The sequence below is a fragment of the Corvus hawaiiensis genome, chromosome 5 (assembly GCF_020740725.1).
Source record: "Corvus hawaiiensis isolate bCorHaw1 chromosome 5, bCorHaw1.pri.cur, whole genome shotgun sequence".
Taxonomy (NCBI): domain Eukaryota; kingdom Metazoa; phylum Chordata; class Aves; order Passeriformes; family Corvidae; genus Corvus; species Corvus hawaiiensis.
Window position 1 is genome coordinate 49222495 of NC_063217.1, and position 18801 is coordinate 49241295.

General features: G+C 41.4%; 2 long non-coding RNA genes across 3 annotated transcripts in view; one reads left to right on the top strand and one right to left on the bottom strand.

Moving 5' to 3' along the window:
- Positions 1-18473, top strand: part of LOC125326185 — a 151266-nt gene extending 132793 nt beyond the window's left edge. The window contains exon 9 of one of the 2 annotated variants that reach the window (XR_007203709.1): positions 17575-18473. This is a non-coding gene — a long non-coding RNA (uncharacterized LOC125326185). Of the gene's footprint in view, positions 1-4324; positions 7206-17574 lie in introns of those variants that run through there. The other variant, XR_007203708.1, reaches the window with a different exon arrangement.
- Positions 3271-11413, bottom strand: LOC125326186. Its single transcript, XR_007203710.1, has 2 exons — positions 10974-11413; positions 3271-3437 (listed from the first exon to the last, which is right to left on the bottom strand). It is a non-coding gene; the product is annotated as an uncharacterized LOC125326186 (long non-coding RNA).
- Positions 18474-18801: the final 328 nt, after the last annotated feature.

Below are 18801 nucleotides of genomic sequence, written 5' to 3' on the forward strand. Positions count from 1 at the left end.
GCTGAAGGTAAATTATTTATTGCTGGGATTTCTGACAGTGGTTTTGGGATTCCTCCTCCTCCTTGTAGACCTGGTGAGCCAGGCTCCCCAGAGCAATGGGGGGCACTGCCTACATACTCACTTTTGCACATCCCAAAACCTACCTGAAGCCTACGGGCTTGTATCTCCAATAGGGGCCGACCATGGCTAGTGAGAAATAGTTGAGGCCCTGAACAGCCAGATCACACCAGAGCTCCTTTGACCAGCTCAGCTTTATCATCATACAGGTGCTATAAAATCCACCATGCCAAAGCAGCTTTTAGGAACCTCTAAGAAGTGAAAGTCCACAAAAAGTCCTGAGAGCCATAAAATCAAGCTCAGATCAAGTTTAGAAGTTTAAATCTAAAATATGAATCCTGACAGCCCATGCTCAGCAGGCAGCTGACCCTTCTGGGAGCACCAGGACCTGGGTGGCCCCTTGATAAGGGCTGAGCATGGTCCTCCTGCCCACACCAGGTGCTGCCCAAGCCTTGGCAGCTTGTCAAGCATAAACCAAGTCAAGGCCCACAGACAAGACCCACCTAGATGGTCACTCCAGTGGATAGCCAAGGACACGCCTCATAGGAGTTTTCAGAAGAGGACTGTTCACAAAATACAGCAGCAATGCTATAGAAAGGTGGACAGAGGGAGGTGATACGCCTTTACACAACAGCCGAATGAACAACTGGAATGCTCTGCCAAGGAGCAAGCAAATCCACTTCATTTCCTCCTCCCTGTGGAAGGCTTACAGCTCACCAGGTTCCCCGATTGTGTTTCACCTGGGCACCTAATCAAACAAACTGTTCATGAAGTAAGAGCTGACTGAGCAATATTTCAAACCCTGCAACTCTATGTACAATAGAAGTTGTTTTAAAATTACTTGCCAAATTAGCTCAAGCGAGCCAGAAGCACGAACTCCTAGCCAAAGCCCTCGGTGCAAGTCTGAAAGTTGAAATAAAACTTTTAGGGCTCTTGAAAGAACAGGAGATGAGGGAAATGGCATTCACATTCATTACAAAAATGTAATTCATAATCCCAGTGGTGGGAAGGTTAATGCCTTATGATTAATGACTGATTTCTTTGTGAAAGCAAAAAGATCTCTGGATCTGAGGACACTACAAAGAGCAAATATAATGCCCTGTAATCATGGCAATGATTCAGAAAAATAGATAGGTATGTGCCCTACCTTAAGTACCTGCTTAAGTGCTTTGATGCCTAGGGCTGTGCTTAATCAACGTGTTTTTTTCCTGTACTAACGTTTGTCTTGCCTTTTTCTTAGTAAAAGTTTCTGCTTCATTTAATTTTTAAGAAAAATAGATCTCCAGAAATGGCTAAAAATATTTCAAATATTTATTCACTAATGTTTCTTATCTGCTATTAATAATGCATACAAGAACTGACTCTACAAATTAGCAGTGACTTCAGCATGTCTACCATCCCAAAGAGAAAGCATGTGTATTCCAACAAAATACCTCTGAACTCCTCTCTTGACATCAGATATTTTCACCCAATAATTAAATCACCTCTAATTAATTTCTCATCCCCTTTTTCCTCACATTTTCCTGTAGTATAGAAAGGCTGTGGCAGGCAAAACAAGATAGGTACTATCTTATTCTGTGGGTATTCCACCATGGCATATGAACCACCTCCTATCTGTTGCTCTGTTCATAGAAAGTGAGGTTAATCAACTGTCACAAACACACACAAAATTAACACTGTGGGAAGAAAAGACACCCAGCAAAGACTGAATTACAATGCAACTGCATTGCATCCTTCATAGATACCCCTCAGGAGTACCCAATGCAGCACACATGGTCTTTTAGGACATCATCCAGCAAAACATTTAAGTGCTTCCCTAATTTTAAGCATGTGATCAGTCCCATTGATGTCTATGACAAATATGTTTCCTCACACTCTCTCTGCATGGACAGAGGACAGGAAACATCAGATTTTACCACATCCCTGTGTATTTGGAATAATAGGTAGAATAGTACCTTATGTCCACATGTTGTGCAGTCCTTGAATTCTTATAAACAGGTAACTTGGCACTGAGCATATCCCTGTCTGAGAACCAGATGCTCTCTAGGCCTGAGGTTCTAAACCTACCCCATCTTTCAGTCAATCTTGTACAAGAAATACAGTGATTTTTATTTGAATGGGAAAACTACTAGGTGGATTTTCCACAAAATTTCAAATGTGAGAAGTATGTGTTATTGCTCATTTGGCGAGAAGGACTTCTAAACACCTGCAACTAAAGTCTTCAAATGAAAGTGCAATGCAGAAATATAAGCAGAGTGATGTCAGTGTCATCTCCGGGACATCAGCAGTGAAGCAAACTGAGACAATTCAGGTAACTAAAAGGTTTGCATTAACGTGCATTCCTGTAAATTTCCCCTATGAATAAGAATGCTTTCAGATTAAGAACTGGTAATTTATCTCTCCTTGCTGTTCCACTGTGGTTACTTCAGCTACACTCCCACCCTCGGAATCACAACAGGGGGTGACTGCTGGCAACTGACAGGCCCCCCCACCCCCCAAAATAAAGGTTTTTATTTACAGCAGGGAGTGGGCAGGGAAGAGAGGAAGGAATATAATTGTTAAAACATAGGCTGTACTCAGAAACTGGGTTTTTTTTTTCCGCAAGTAATATACATTGGGATCTCAAGTAAATGGAGTGTGTAATTCTTTGTGAAATGGACACAGAGACAAATACTCTGAAACACAAACCAGCACATGCACAGAAACGCACATATGTCTATGTTGTACTCGGACACACGCAGAAACTCTGATTCCTTTTATCTGATTAACTGTATGTTTTCCTCTAACATCTTACCTTCTATACTTTCAAATGCTTATTTTTTAATTAAGAACATTTTAAAATTTTTTTTTAATTTTTTTTTTTTTTTTTTTTTTTTTTAGTGACAAAGCCGCAGCAGACTTGTGGTAGGCTTCTGGAGTGCAATTATCCAATTCCGCAGCACCAGTCCCTTTTCTTTTTGGATGGCAGTCACAGATTCCAGATGCCAATGTACTGAGGCTAATTTTTTCCATCAGCAACATCTAGCTATTTGGCAGGCAGCTCTAGAATTTTTGCTGGCTGCCTCAGAGCAGTTAAATGGCAGCACTCTCCATATATTGCCTGGGAAACTGATTTACCTGGGTGGTATTTTAACCAATGTTTTGCCTTCCCCGTACATTTTATGCAATGGTTTCCTACCAACAAACATGCCTGTGAATTATCTTCACATTAAATTTCCACAAAGACGTATTTTTATTTGTAGTTGGAGTCCTGTGCTTAAGTGTTCTTTCACGATTTGCAGGCTCCTGTGGTCACAACTCCATGGTACCAGGATTCCTGAGCTCCTGTGTTGAGGGACAGTGGAAGCCATGCAATTAATCTCCTCAATTTGCCAGCCAACCTGAGAGAGACAAAAGAGAAATGGTTTCAGCCCCTGATCCCAATTTCAAATTGCATTTGTTTGCAAAATATTTCCCTTCTCAGTGTTACTTCCGTGGACTAAAACATTCTACATTATTAAAAACTCCTAGAACACACTAACTTCCAAGTGAAAAGCTATCAAAAATCCATTTATTTTTTTAATTTGCTTAATAAATGTTGAAAAAAGGTGCTCTTTTTTTGTTTGTTTTTCTGGGGTTTTTTTTCTGATCAAAAGCATCCATTGAGTTTTTTATGAATTCACAAAAAAAATTATATCTGGTATCTTAATTTCTTTTCCATAACATGTCATGACCTTAATATTATACCATACAGATCATATACAAATAAACATTGGTGCTAAGTTCACATACATTTCCAAAAACACATAAATATATAAATATGTATATATATATAAACATAATGCCTGCTATCAGGCATTAAAAATACAGTTTACTTGAAAATATACAATGCCTAAGCTGAGTAACTGGACCACAGTAAAGGCGAGTAGAGGGTACAGTTCCAGTTGGCAGAAGGGCAAGACTGGAAGGAGGACCAAGGCTCTTGGTGCCCATGTGGTACTGGATCACAGGGACAGACCTGCACCTCAGGATGCTCAGGCTAAGCCCCAAGAAGAAAATTCTTAAGACACAGCTAGTCAAATGTCATCCAAACTTGTCTGTGGAGGATGGAGATACTCAAGGTCAGACCCAGGAAGAGCCTGTTGGAAAAGGTTTGGGCTTAGCTGATGTTCCAGTATGAAAGGGAAGAGCATCTGGGTGGTCTGTGAGCCCACGCGTCCACCACAGCTCTGTGACCCGTGCTTGCAGGCTTGCTCTCCTGACTGTCCTCACCTCTTTCTTTCCCCAGAATTTGGCTCCCTTGCAAATGAGAGATGGCAGACATTGCTTACATCCCCTGCAATCAAACCATCAGGCACTTTCCAGGGAATGATGAACGGTAGTCTCTCCTCAAAGGAAGCCAACAATCTGCTGCTGTTCAGCTGAATGCTGGACGTCTTTCCGTGACCTGAGTCACAATGATTAGGCCTTCTGCCGGTTTGTCTATTAAACCTTCACATTTTAATTAGGGGTCTGGGAGGAGGGCTGTTTTCTTTGGAAGGGGAAGGATGTCATTTTCATTTTTTCCCTCTGGTGTTCCTTCCTCTTGGGAAAGTTCCCCTGTGGAGCTTAAGTGTGGATAATTTGCTGTCTGCATCAGGAAAAGCACCATGTGCGGAGCGCATATGCCAGTGGACAAAGCGTCCTTTGGCTGCAGGACACATGCCTCAGAGCAGGCAGGTATCCAGGGAGTGGTGGGCAGCTCTCCCCACTGCCCAGGATGGGAAGTGCTTCCCCTTTTAACTGCTTGTGCCCTGCTCCAAGCAAAAAGGAGGTCTCCTACTTGTCCCTATAGAAACAGGTACCTTTGTGCATCTGTGCTGTGTGGTTGCAGAAAATGTCACATTACAGCAGTAATGTGTGTAAACAGTAAACAGTGACCTGATGTTCACATGCACTCAGAACCCTCCACAACCTTCTGTCACTGCAGGGTTGGCTTTACAGTTTGTGATGGGCTTTCTCCACGTGAGAAGCAGGTTCTTCATCACAGGACTGTTTCCTCTGTGCATCTCTTTCTGCAATCCCAGCTGGTTTCAGTGCTGTCAGAGCCGTCACAAGCGCTGTGCCTGCCTCCACTGGAGCTGATGACAAGCCATGTGAATGACCACAAGAACATTTTGTCTCATTCCTCTGCCTGGAGCCTTTCTCCTCTCCACCCCAAACCACAGACTTACCCAGAGCTGGGGAACAGAGCTGAAGAATTAAACCACATTTTGCTCTGTGTCTGAAAAAACATAGCAAGCAGTCACATTTTGTAGAAAGTAGTAAACAATCGATTTTTTGTAGGACTGAATGCATCAGAATGACGAGAAATACCTCTTGAGCTTTCTCTGAAGTTAGATTTCATTTCCATTACTGACATGGTAGTGTACTATGTCCGTCTTTTCACCAACATACCATACTAGGAAATAAGATGATGACTGGAACTGTAATTTCTACTTTAAATTTATGGAGGTCAGGTCCTCTTTAGGATGAATTGAAAAATCTTCCTCTTGCCTTCACCAGTGATTCAGTTTTAGTGTGCTGGACTGTGCCCAAGGGCTGGCAAACCACCTGCAGGTTGATGTCTCCTTGCTGCAGCTGGAGCCCCTGGGAAGAGCTGGCAGTGGAAATCCAGGACAGCTGCTCCATCCATTTATCAGTTTCACAAGGAGCCTGCCACTAGCTCCTACATGCTCCTGCAAAGCTGGCTCCACTATCAAATATGACTTCTCCTTATGGGGTGAAAAATGCATCATTTTCTTCCTTAACAACAGAATTTAAGAATCCCGATCCCCACGCCAAATGTGATATTGCAAAATTCTGAGGAACTATATAAAACTTGCATCCTGACCTCCCGAGCTACTTTGCAATCTCAATTTCCATGTCAGTCAGCTGGGTCACCTCATTCTCCAGTGTCCTTGGCTAGGTTATATTGTCTTACGAAAGATAAATTTACAGATGGAGACCCAAGGGTTAAATTGCATAGGGTATAAGATAAAGATAAACCTATGGATGCCTAAAGAAGTTGTGGTTAGATGTCAGCTGTTACCTCGTGCTGGCATTCTTGGGTTATGCAGAAATGTAAGTTCCACACACATGCTCTGTTGACACTGCTGTTTGTCCCATGAAGTGTTTCTTCTTGGGCACTGAGAAGTTGGATCCTGGGACATAAATCCCACTGCTGTTTTATCACTGACTGCTGCCACGTGGAAGATAAAACTTGTTACTCCCGCTGCCTTGCTGTCAGCCCTTTCTCCCCCAGCAGCTTGTCAAATGCTGTTTGCAGATTACACAGCTTTCATCTACCCGCCGGAGGATGCCTGCCTGCCGTGATTCCACATGCTCACAACTGCAGGGCATGGGGAGACTCAGCACCATTCACCCCCTGATGCAGCTGATGACTGTCCCATTGTGAAGCCCATTGCTGGGCCACTGGGAGTAGGAGTATCCAGTGTTTACGGTGAGCAGCAACATTGGCATTGCAATGTTGTTGAGCAATTTTCAAACTTGAGGCTCCAGCTTCTCATGTCCTTAGCCAGGAGCAATTTCACAGCTGCCTTTGTACCAGCTGGGCTCCAACTCTGCAAGGCTCCACCCTTCCAAGAGCAGCAGCAATGGAAAGGAAATAGGAAGAAATCAGAACGGTGTGAGAGGTGGAGGGCTGTGTTCAAGTGTGGCAGTGCCTCATCCTTCATTTTTACTGCATTATCTCCTAGAGATGTCTGTGGCCTGTGGCTTCCCAGTCTCCCGTAAGATCAGGCTCTGAACAGGAGAGACCAGATGAAGGTCTTTGGCTGACAAAGAGAAATCAATTACCATGACAGATGGATTGTAGCAGCTGGAGGTGAGTAAAAGAAAAACAGCCATGAGCTCTCCTACAGCACACAGCGAGAGTCCACGTAAAGCTGCTGTAGTTCCCCTTCAGGAGGTGTTTCCAGCCACATGAAACAGCCATGGCCAGCAAAGTAAATGCCCACCACCAGCCAAGTGTGCTACCAGGAGCAGCTCCTGTCTGACTCAGAAACTTCTGAAAATACAGCCTTGAAGAGATCCTACTGGTGTTTGTGTACTTGCATGGCTTGGTGCTTAGACAGTAGTCATCCTTCAGCAAGAAAAAGCAGTGGTGAACAAAAGATTTGGTTTTTTCCCTGATAAATCCATTGATTTACAGAATAATGAATCCTTTCTAAAGTTATTTTGCATAGGTACCCAAGAAATATGACCCCTAAAATAACAGTTGCCTTTAAAAACTGTTTCCATAAACCAGGAATCATTTCACTATAATTAATTAATAATTATTAATCAAATTCTACTGAGATATTTGTACATATAGTCGTATATGAGATCATTGTTTTATTATTATGCTAATATTAATATCCAATTGATTGCATAGAAAAAATTTAGTTACTATTTTAGGCATAGAATGGCTTGGTTTTATACTAAATCCCCTGCTTATCTCCTGTACTTTCTGCCCAACAGAAGATCTGAAACACATCACTTTTTTAATATCAAGAAAAATACTATATCTGAGGTGCTTTTTCAATGACGCTTTTTCAATGAGAAAAGCAGGCCTTGCCAGATATGAATAGTAGCCATGTGTTAGACAATGGAGCTTCAATGTGCTTGTTTAATTTGCAATCATACACAAACTGAGCAGTAAACAACCTCAGCAAATAATGAGCAATTGATGGAGAGCATTTTTTACTAGGGACAACAAACATGAAAGTCAAGATTAATCCATTGCTTCAATTTCACTGACAATGTGAATTAGAAACAGGCTGCATACATTCTGTTTTAACTTAGAGAATAAAAGGTTCTCATTGTCTAAAAAAACTAGATCAATTTTCAATAAAATTCAAAACTTATTTTACTTCCTCCTAGTGGTTTTTCCAAAAATTTCATAAGTAGGCATGGCTGTAGTAAATATGGCAAATTAATTTTGTTACTTAGATAGATGTGAGACAGCAAACAGCTTTCTTGCTATTAATTGATAGCTACAGAAAAGATGCAATGGATCACCCCAGACAGCTGTGATAAATCTTTTTCTTTTTAACATTTGTTTTGAAAACACAATTTTGCAAGTGATTGATGTGAAGAAAATTGGCTACAGTCTCCTTCTGCCATATTAGCTAGAAATGTCTATATTTAACACCTAACACACTGATGTTTGGTGGCTTCCTCAAGCAGGTCTCTCCTATGTAACAGCCCCATCTCTGAAGGTGCCTTCAGGACGTTACAGTGAGAGTTCGTGGTATTTTCATGGTGAGAAAGCAGTAGGTGGAAGCCCCGTTTCCATTCCTGCTGTCATATTTGGCAGTTGAGTAGCTTCAAACCACTGCTTCTTGTGTCCCTGCCCTTCCCTGTCCTGCAGGAGAGAGCAAGGAGCAGCACTGCCCTCTGTGCTCGATGGCTGCCCAGTGCCAGCCCAAGGAGCCTCCCTCGGTCCCTCTGCCCTGCACTAAATTACACCAACAGACTGCAAGAGAATGCAAAACAGAGATGTGAAATCCACTGAGATGAGCTGAATCAGCTCAATCATGCAGAGTAACAACTACATTCATAGAGTAAGGAAGAAAAGGCTGCAGCAGAAGTACCCCCACAGATATAAAATGTGCATGAGCAAGAACACCACTGCTCAGCAAATCATGGGGAGAAGAGCCCACTGGGAAGAGCACAGAAGCAGCAAGAATGGGATGCCCCAAAATATAAACAAGCAGGAGGATAGTAAGCAAGCCCCAGAAAAAGTGAAAGGAGACAAAGAACAGATGGCAGTGAATAAATAAAGCCAGAAGCATAGCAATGATTATAAAGAATTTTATAGTAGAGGAAAAAGCCCGTAAGAATGATAAAATATTATTTATTAACTCCCAGTCTCTGCACTTTATGGTGCCCCCCTGATTGGCAGGTGTATGAGCTCAGTTCCCACAAAGAAAACTCACTTTTCAGGTGCATTGCTGTATCTGAAGGGAAGTGTTCTGTATTTGTTTTGATGTGGATTTTTGCCTGTCCACAGGCTATCATTTTGCTGAGAATACCCCCAAATGCTGCAGAGAAAAACCTGCCACAGGCAGTTCAATTTGCAGCTAAGGACCAGGGAACTCTCTGCCATGCCTCTCTAAAAAAATGATGCTTTCTCAGTTCCTAAGAAGGGATGACTGTAGATGTCACACATGGGACATTCAAGTTGGAGGACTGAATTGCATGGAGAAAACAAACATTTGGGGAAAGTTTGAGCTCCCTGAAACTGGAGAATATTCTTGGTCTGGATAAAAAGAGGGGAAACAGTCTATATTTGGTATGTCATGTATTTATACAACAGAGAAGATGAGCTAATAACTACCTCACCTGATAGCTATTTATGAAACTGCAAAAATGTGTTATTTTTACCAAAGCAACAACAGTGAGACACATGGAAGGACAATACACTGTGGTGACTCCATACAAGGACATTGAGAAAGACACCCACCCTGCAGTTCTGTGTTCTGTGTTAGGTCCTGACTTTTCTGTATGGATTAGATGTGGACGGACGGATGGATGGATGGATGGATGGATGTGCAGTTCTCTTCAGGAGCCATTATATTATTTACTAACATTTTTCTGTGTGCAGTGGATTGAGCACAGAATAGGCTAGTAGTTACCTATCCAAAACTGCACCTTGTGGCAGACTGACTAGGATCATGCCTCCTGCCTGAAAAGTGACAAGTAAAGGATTGTAAGAGCACAATGAAACCCCAAAGGCTAGGTATAAAATGGATAATATTTAATGATAAAAGACAAGTTGTTGAGTCATGTCTGACTAAAATAGATGCAGACTATTTCTGTTTAGCAATATTCCCCTCTAGCAGGGGGGCTATAGCAGTGGATTGACAATACCTATTTAAAATGAGAACAAAGTTTTTGCAGTAAATGTAAACTGAGAGAAACTTCATTCACCTCTGCCCCCTCTGAGGGGGCAGGGATTTTTGTTGGCCATCAGTATTAACTCTCTCATTTGCCAGGGTTCGTATCCTTGGCATGTGTGATCAGCTTTATTGGTTTCTCTGTCCTTTTAAGGAAAGAATGAAATGTCTTTCTTTGATTTTACACTTTCGAATATGGCCCAGACTTATGATTTTGAATATGCTTCCCTCCATGCCCATCAAGAATCCTAAGGAAATCTGAGTGGGCAGGTGGGAGGTGTAGTCCCAGCTGGCTTATCAGCTTCAGCAACTTTCTAAAGCATCTCAACCCCAAGGCATGACTGCCTACCATGGCCTCTACTCTCTCAGAGCCTGGATACTTTTGCAAGCTTTCTTACATTCAGATGATGTGTACAATTTCTAGTTATTTTTCTCAAATGCTGTAGTAGAAAATCCATCTGCAGATACCAAAAATCTTCCAGGCCTGTGTTCAGTTTCTAGACATCTGTGTGTTTGTCACCTGGAGGTGACTGGAAGGCATTGTAAAGGCCCCTTTTGGCAATGTCAGGATGTTATTTGTGCCAGTTAACACGGGCTTCCCACAAATAAAGACACTAAACCTTTAGCTCCAGAGCCACAGCTGTCTTCTTTCTTTAAAAGTTTTTTACTACAGAACACTCTAAAGCGTTTGTTGGTGTCTGCAGTGCATAATCTACTGATCTAATGCTTTAGGTTTTAAATAAGTTGATGCTCGCATTGGTCTTAATAATTCATTTGCGGTCACAGAGAAATATTCCCAAACATACACATCACCCAAAACAACTCATTTTGAATGCCATGAAGATAAAGGAAGGCCTTTTCCCACACAGTGCATGATGATATGGTGAAACACATTGTCCTTACTATATGAAAAGCAAAAGTTTAAAGGAGCTAAAGAAGAGATTAGGGCAGCTGACAGGAAACAGGGGAGTGCAGTGGCTCTTGAAGACAGTTTTGCCCCTACACCTTGTTGCTTACCTCGTGTCACGGTGGATGCCCAGCCCCCAGTGGACAATACTGTTCTGGTTTTGGTACTTTTTGGTAGTCTTCTCCCAGACATCTCTTGTTGCCTGTGGCTGGGGCAGGGCATGGGATGGTTCCTATGATCTTCGCTGCCTTCCCTTAGGAGCTGTGGATACAGCAAGCCTTCCCGCAGCTGCCTCTGGAGCAAAGTTATGACACTCTGAGAAGAGGTCACCAAGGCATTTGAGCTGTGTCCTTGGCAAGAGATGCCCTTTGCTCTTTCTTCTCACAGTACACACTCCACCTCCAGAAACATCACGGGGTATGATTGGGCTAAATATGCACATGGGTGTAAAGAAAGGAGAGTTTTTGCAAAGCCAGATACTACCACAGTCCTTCCACTCTGGGACTATGATGAATGTTTATGCTCACAGCACTGACTGTTCATTAGCAGAAGCTGTCATATTTTCATCTGAGTTCACTTAGCTGGAGTGTTTTGGCAGTAAATTTCTGGCCCCTCTCTTTGTGAGGAATGCCAGACAGCAAACTGCTCACCAGCTGCTACATCTACATTTTTAAATAATTGACAGTTCCATTTTGTTAATTTTTACAGACATTGATGTAAGTGACAGTTCCTTAAAAGATACCTCTGTGTTCAAACTGAAGGCACATCTGAAGAATGGAGATGCAATACTTCTTTTTCTTTTTCCTCCTTAATGTAAATACCTTCAGCTTGAAATGTCAAATATTGGACTCTGCCATATTCTTTATCTCTCTATGTATTATCAAAAGGAAATGTATTTCCAAAGATGACATTTTTATAGTGAAATAACCTGTTGCTTTTTAAAATGCTGTTTTAATTGTGGTTGTCAGGAGGTTTGGAGACAAGTTTTATGAATGGCAGCTCTGAAGGCAGGAAAGAGGGAGGTTTCACTGTGTTTCCTCACAGGAGCCGCTCTATGCTCGCCTGATCTTTTCCAGGCTCTTGTGACTGAGACATCACACAGCATAGTTGGGCATGCTGATCTGCAATGCTGCAGCTCTGCTGGTGACACACAAACTGGAATTCAACCTTTAATGTAGCTAGGACTTGACTGGTCAGGATGGTGGAAGACTGGGGCCCACGCCCTAAGCCAGAATCCAGAGCTAAGAGACAGCTGAAAGGCTGGAGCACAGGCCCAGCCTCCTCTCCACATGGAGAAGGCAAGCAGCCACATACTGTAATCACAAACATCCTGTCCAATGGTCACACATCTAAATATTCTACTAGACTCCATGGCAACAAACAAAACTAGAACAAAAACGTAGAAATCTTGCGGATCAGTAGATCTGCTCTGAGCTCTTGGAAACTAGAAGACTTGGATTAAACTGCCTAGCTTCATAATGTTTGTTTGGCAGGGAGGGGAGGGAACTTTGACCTTAGACTCTTCAGTTTATTATCATATCTAACCTCTTGCTCTCATTTTTGGTCAGATGGAGCAGATATACTCAAAGGGAGTATCATTCTCTGATGGGGTCTTTACATAGTTTTGCGTAACAGATTTATGATTTTACATGGCTTGTTTATAGTGCTCTGTTGACTAGAGAAGGGTGACTTTTTTTTGAAGAAATGCTTTTCTCTAAAAAATGTTTGTTTAAATCAATCAAAATTCTTTGTGATTTGACTGATATTTTTCTGCCAAAAATAATTGGACCTTCAAACAATTCAGAAGTTCAAATGTTTTGATTTATCGTTAACTTGAACTGTTTTGCCTCCTGCTTTACTAAGGACTTTAAAAAAATATAAATGCTTTTATTAAGCTTTCAACTAAATCCATTTTTGGTGGTGGTCCTGATTTTACAAGGACATAATTCATTGAACCTTCTTCACTACTTCCTGCAGTTTCGGGGGTTGTCTACCAAACCCAAAAGCTTATTGTCTTAGCACCTCTCCCATGCAGGCAGCCAGGGATAACCATTTGTTCTGCTTACTGAAATTTAGAAATGCCTTCCTAGTGAGACTTGCTGCTGGATAGCATTAACACTCCCTAATCCATCTGATCCATAAGGAGAGAGTTCATAGGCAAAGCAGCAATGCTCAAAATGCTCAAGGGAGCTTACGATCACTGCACGGGCAGTGTGCTCCAAACCTTGGTGCACAATCACAGTTTCCCTAAAGTTGGGTCTATTTTTACCTATATGAGACTGTTTTGTCCAGAGATTCTTTTATTTCATTAAATATATCACACAGGAAGTTATTCCTCTTAAAGCCCTCTTGGCTCTCCTTTCCATGCCAGTAGAGGTAGCCTCTCCCTTGTGAAAAGTGCTTGTGCTGTTGCCTCCTCCTAAAGCTTCAGTGTTTTACAAGCAGCAGTTTCCTGGAAGGTAAAGGCACTAATCAGCAGTTTAGAGGCCTTTCTCACTTGACTGGATCTGGATTTATTTGGTGCTCAGCAGGACAAGTTCAGCAGAGGGAAATTGAGTGTCACTTATCAATGCTGTTATCACTGTCATGGCTTAACTCTAAACTCAACCTATATTCAACATATTCTTGAATAAGAAGAGCTAGAAAAGGACGGCGTTTGCACAGCAGTCACTCTGCAAAGCACAAACGTGAGAAAGTCTCCACACCATGTATGATCTCCTTGGTCATAGATGCAAGGCTGAAGGCTCAGCTCACATTTTCTTAGACAAAGAATTGTACAGGCAGCCTGAGTTAACCCATTAGCCACCATGATTCCCAGCTCTCTCCTTGGACTGCAGAGTACTATGACAAATGTGGCCAACATCGCGCCAGGACAGAGTGCCATAGCAAAGTATCTGATTGACCCCTTTTTGCCATAGCACATCCTTTGGCTGCTCTTCATTTACTGGTCTCTTGGTTAACTGCGATTTATTCTTCAGGCCATTGATAAAAGGTAAGAAACTGCACAGATCCAAGATCTGATCCTGTTCATTTCACTGACTAGAGATCATAGGGATTTTGCACTCCTATTATGTCAAAACTAAAACAGCCACGTAAAACAAGTAAAATACCAGACATCTTGTATCACTACAGCAATCATTAGCAAGTAAATTCACAACCTCATCACAGGTTTTGATGAGGTTGTGAATTTACTTCATCATATTATATTGTAAATTATACAATATATGCAAGAGCACTAATTTTCTACTGAATTATATTGTAAATTATCTTTTCCCTTACCTCAAGTCTCATCTTTGTGAACTGGTATTAGGTATTTTATTGCTGTTTAATTCCCTCTTGAGTCACACTTCAGCCTTTCCAACATTTTTTTCAGCCAGGCTGACAAGTCCACAGTAGTGACTCCAGTTGTCTCCATTTCAACATTGACTTAACATTTACGAGTTTCCCATGCTGTGGGGGACTGCCACATTTAAAAACCAGCCCCTTCTCATGTAGCTCTTTACAAACTCTTACAAACTAATTATTGAGACCTGTGGGTTAACCTATTTGTCTGTGTCAGTGGAAAGCATTGCACGATCAGCCAGCATAAAAGCATCACTTGCTTGCCTCTTCTATCTGTCACCTCCGGTATTTCCCTGACGGGAACTTCAGTGCTAAGTCTTTCTGCTTAGCTTCATCCACTGTGGCTGACCCAGCTGGATTAACAGCTTGAATCACTTAACAGCAAATCCAGCTGCAAACCCAAGAAAGAACTCCCAGCTCCTCGTCTACACAAAGCCACAAGAAGGCAAGACCTTTCTCCAGCCATCCTGTGCAGGAGCTCACTGAGAACAGACTCGGCATGTCTGTCTAACTCCAAAGCGGGGTGCTAAAAGCTCTCAGGGTATTTGCAATGACAGCAGCCACAGCAGGAGGGCGAAGCCTGGAGTTCTTTCCGTGGAAATTAGGACAAAGCAGTAAACATTAAATCTTCTCACAGGAAGCTTCTCTTCACGCTGCTGTTGTTTTGTTCACCCAAGTTTGAGCAAACTGGATCAAAGGTCCATCTAACCCAGAAAATCTAGTTTTTTCAGAATATGTTCCTAAGTTCCAGCCACTTGTGGCTGGACGATTTCCTGAGCCAGAACAACGTCTTTCTATAAAGATCTCTGGGCAGGGTTTTCTTCCACAAGTTTTTGCAGGACATTTTTAAACTTTACATACGAACACAGGCATATATATGTGGCACATTTTTGTTGCTATAGATACATTAGTTCCGAAGAGACTATGTATCATTGATAAGCAAAATTATTGTTAGAATAGCTTCTTAGTAGGGACCAAACAGTTACATAAGCAAAATGAATCCAATTAAAAGTCCATTTTTCTCACAACCACAGTCTTCTGAATCACTCATTGTTCAAGCCGAAGTTTTCCATGCCTAAAGAGAGTGGTTTTCTTATCCTCTTACAAGTCAAAGCAAAATCCCTGCAACCATTTTTAGGTTATGGGAGAGTGATTCTAACCAAATTTTTTCCAGGAGAACTGCAATAAAAACAGATGAAATTTGAAACTTGTCCATGACTGAGTAATCAATGAAAATTAGTGCTCTTGCATGCTTTGAAAGTAATTTGCTTTAATTTAGCAAAGTTGTGGCTTTTCACAAACAGCATGCTGTGTACTCATGGCTGAGATGTTGTCTACAGCTGGACATAGTGCAGGGGTCAATGAGCACATGCACTGATTCCAGAAAGATCTCTGTGTTGCTGCAGAGCCTGCCATTCACTGAAGTCACCCTGTAGAAGAAATAATTCTCTTTTATGGGTATGGAGATCTGAGTTAACCCAGCCCGTGAATTTCTTCCAGGTGTGATTTCTTCCATGAGGTGTGAGGGGCCTGTGCTCAGAATGCAAAAATAGGATAAGCACAGGTGAAAGGGAAGAATCAATAAACCAACCATCTTTTCTAAGAGCTCTACTGAGTTTGAAAAAATCTGCTTCTTACTCTTTCCCCATTGGAAGAAAATCCTTGCAGCAGCTCAGCTTTGGAGAAGGGAAAGTCCTCCCTCAGAAAAACCGGTGGTCCCCAGGTGGTCAGGGATGCCCCTGAGATAAAAACGTTGGTGATTAGGACTCCTTAACATAGGTCTTACCTCATAACTCTTAGTTCTTGGATGAGTGCTTTTGCTCCTTCGCAGCCAGGGAATAGCAGGAGCTCTGGGTGAACAGAGGCAACTGGAGATTCGTGCTATATTCTGTGCATTCCCTGGGACACTGATGGTGGCCAGGGCATCTTCTGAGTATGACTCTTTAGGGAGTCAACAAAGTTAACAGCTCACCTCCAGAGGCACCTGTTGCCTCAGTAAGGAGTTCACTGACTGAGTAAATAATTCAGGCTAGGCAAGAACCTTGGCAAGGCCAAATGCTTAGAAAATCGATAAGCCAGTGACTAGGCTACTTGGCCTCCCACCATGCTTTTGGAGGGAATATTTCTTTTAATGGTGGCCACATCTGATTGTTTTGAAGGCTTCATTGTGCTTGAAACAATATAAGAAATCACATAAGACAACAACCAGCAAAGGAACAAACAAAAATCAGCCTCAGCTTCACCCAGTGACATTTTCTGAGAGTTCTTCTGAAATATCTCGATATCCCTACACACCACTCATCTGCGCACCTTTGTTTACATGAATAAATGGCTCCCACAGTGGCTGAAAGGTTTCAATTCTGGCATTAATCTTCAAAGAAATTCTTATTAAGCAATTTTCTCTATGTCAATTTTTATCTCTTTAAAATAAGATTCCTCCTCTGGGAATCATTTCCTTGGACAACTAATTCCAAGGGAAGCTCTTTCTTGACAGAATTTATAAATGCAAGCATAAAGAAAATAACACCATTCTGATTCATCTGAAAATCACTATTGTGTCTTTTACATATTTTTAAAGTCTTTAAAGTGTTTGGATGATACATGACAGATTAATACCTTGAATTTATGCACCAGAGGGAAATGCCATTATCCACCAGGCAATACTGAAACACAGGACTCTAGAAGTTAGTTATATGATTTACACCTTTTGTACATTCTCTTTTTTTTTTTTTTTTTTAATCAAGAGCTCATCAGTTTAATATATTTATCTATCTTGTCCTTCATCAAAGCACACAATGCCAAGTTCTGAGCCCTTTGAGAAAATGAAGTGAACCTACAAGGTTGGCCAGGTAAAATCACATAGAAAATCATGCAGAAACATGATGCTAGAATCACTTTTAATATTGAAAATACTATCATGTATGACCAGGGAAGCGCCAGAGATGAAGAAAAAAATTTCTTCAATTCTCTAAGGTTTTATGAGTTTCAATCCATTTGCAAAGTTGCAGCTATAATCAAATAAAACCTGCTACATAAAACCAAAGAGAAATAATCCATGACAATTCCTATTTCTTTGAAAACGCAGAATTCTTTTCAGTAGTAATTTTAGCAGTATTCAAGGTTGAAGTGTAAAAGGTATCTAATACAACATAAGCTACTTATATGTTCTTTCCTAAATATCAAAGATATTTTACTGCTAGGTTAATCAACCTCTAATCACCAGTGAAGGAAGGACTGGAATACTCTGAAGCATCTCAGCACAAGCAAGCAAGAACCAAGTCAGACCCAAGAAAAGAGTTGGTTTTTAAATTCTTTGGCAACAATAAAGTTGTTTCTGTTAGAAACCCTAAATTACCTTTTCTTTTATAGGCTCTCAATCCCAATACTTGATTTTCAAATTTTTGTCACTTGCTATGGAAAGACTTTGATCGTGTGGTAAATGGTTTTACAGTAAGTGGGCAGGACTGCAAGTAGCAAGATGCAGAACAAGGAACTTATTCTCAAGAGTTTCATTTTGATGGGTTGCCTTTGATCCCACAAAGACTGGATTACAACTTTAAAGTCCATCCTAGCAGTGGGTGGATCACCTCCGGAACCGACCAGAGAACAAAGCACATTCCAAAGACAGAAATTGCAGGACCTGGCTTAAAACTCTTGAGCTGCAATTCAGGGACTTCACCAAAAACAGAAACTTGATATTTGTGCCAAGCCATCTAACAACCACAGAATTTGGGAGAGCGTTCAGTTCACTTCTTTTTTTATCTGTCAGGTCTCCAGCTTTTCCCTTTAAGATCACCAGGTTTGTTCTTCAGCAGCCACTGTCAAACAAAGAGTTTTTTCTTGAATATCATATTGACTTGTATTCTCTTTTGCCTATACCTTGTGCAAATGACAGGAACTGTTTAACATTTATGGGAATGCAACAGAGAAAAGAATTTGAAATGCTTCAAAACTGAGGAATTAGAAGACAAAAAAAAGTAAGAAAAGCATTCAGAATGTCTACAATAAAAGAAAGAGAAGGGAATAAAAGAAGTCAAAGATTTGTTTTTCCTTTGGTGAAGGCCAGCCAGGAATTCTTGAAATTCTTCAAGCTACACTGAGCTACATCTTCTAGATCGAAACGTGAAGCTGCACAGGATTTAAGCACATGCTTCCATAGATGTTTCAACCACTGGCAATTTCTGCTCTGACAGAAAGACTATCTCTTATCTTATTGGGTCTCTACATCTTTTACAGCATATTCATTAAAGTTGTTTCTGACTCTTAAATTTGGTTTCTGAGTAGTGAGTTTTGTGAAAGGCATAAAGTGTTAGATTTAATGCAGACGAAGGCATAAAATTTTTCACGCTGTGAGCACTCTTCCACATATCTAAGAGATCTGTCCTGGGTGAGAATTCCCCCTGAAGCCCTGGGGGAGAGCTATATTCAAATGAATCATTCCCAAATGGCTAAGTTACAGTCTTATACTTACAGGTACTGAAAAGAGGGAAACCTTGTGGCTGATGTCAAGAAGAGAAAAAGACATTAGAGAGAAGAAAAGGAGTGGGACTTCTCTCTTCTGTGTCCCCTGGCAGAAACAGGCTCCTGGCATGAAGT